The sequence below is a fragment of the Arachis ipaensis genome, chromosome B02 (assembly GCF_000816755.2).
Source record: "Arachis ipaensis cultivar K30076 chromosome B02, Araip1.1, whole genome shotgun sequence".
NCBI lineage: Eukaryota > Viridiplantae > Streptophyta > Magnoliopsida > Fabales > Fabaceae > Arachis > Arachis ipaensis.
This window is the reverse complement of record NC_029786.2, coordinates 96,295,415-96,296,319: the sequence shown is the minus strand read 5'-3', so window position 1 is coordinate 96,296,319 and position 905 is coordinate 96,295,415.

Here is a 905-nt window from a genome sequence, read left to right as displayed (position 1 = left end):
GGAAGAATGGCAGTATAGGACTTAGATTTAAGGTTAAGTTAAGTTAGGATTAAATATTTTTAGGAAACCACCTTTTATGGCTTCTGTTTAATACTTTAAGCTCTACAATCTGAGTGTCGGCGTTCTAGGATTGCCTCTGGCAATCCCAGGACCTTATATATTATGTGTGTGGCACCTTTACCATACTGAGAACCTCCGGTTCTCATTCCATACTATGTTGTTATTTTTCATATGCAGGTCGGGAGCCATCTCATTAGGCGTCTGGACTCTTAAAGCGGAGGGGTTACTGGATAGTGTTGTTGTATAGTTTTGTTGTACAGTGATGTATATATATGTACTTAGCTTTCTCTCCTTATAACTTGTCCTTTTTGATCCTCTTAGAGGTTTATGGATAGGCAGGACTGTGTATATGTACTTAGAATGGCAGTATAGGACTTAGATTTAAGGTTAAGTTAAGTTAGGATTAAATATTTTTAGGAAACCACCTTTTATGGCTTCTGTTTAATACTTTAAGCTCTACAATCTGAGTGTCGGCGTTCTAGGATTGCCTCTGGCAATCCCAGGACCTTATATATTATGTGTGTGGCACCTTTACCATACTGAGAACCTCCGGTTCTCATTCCATACTATGTTGTTATTTTTCATATGCAGGTCGGGAGCCATCTCATTAGGCGTCTGGACTCTTAAAGCGGAGGGGTTACTGGATAGTGTTGTTGTATAGTTTTGTTGTACAGTGATGTATATATATGTACTTAGCTTTCTCTCCTTATAACTTGTCCTTTTTGATCCTCTTAGAGGTTTATGGAGAGGCAGGATTGTGTGTATGTACTTTTGGGTTTTGGATATGTATGTATATATGTGTGTAAATATTCTCCGGCCAGTCTTGACTTCGCAGGCTGAGTTAG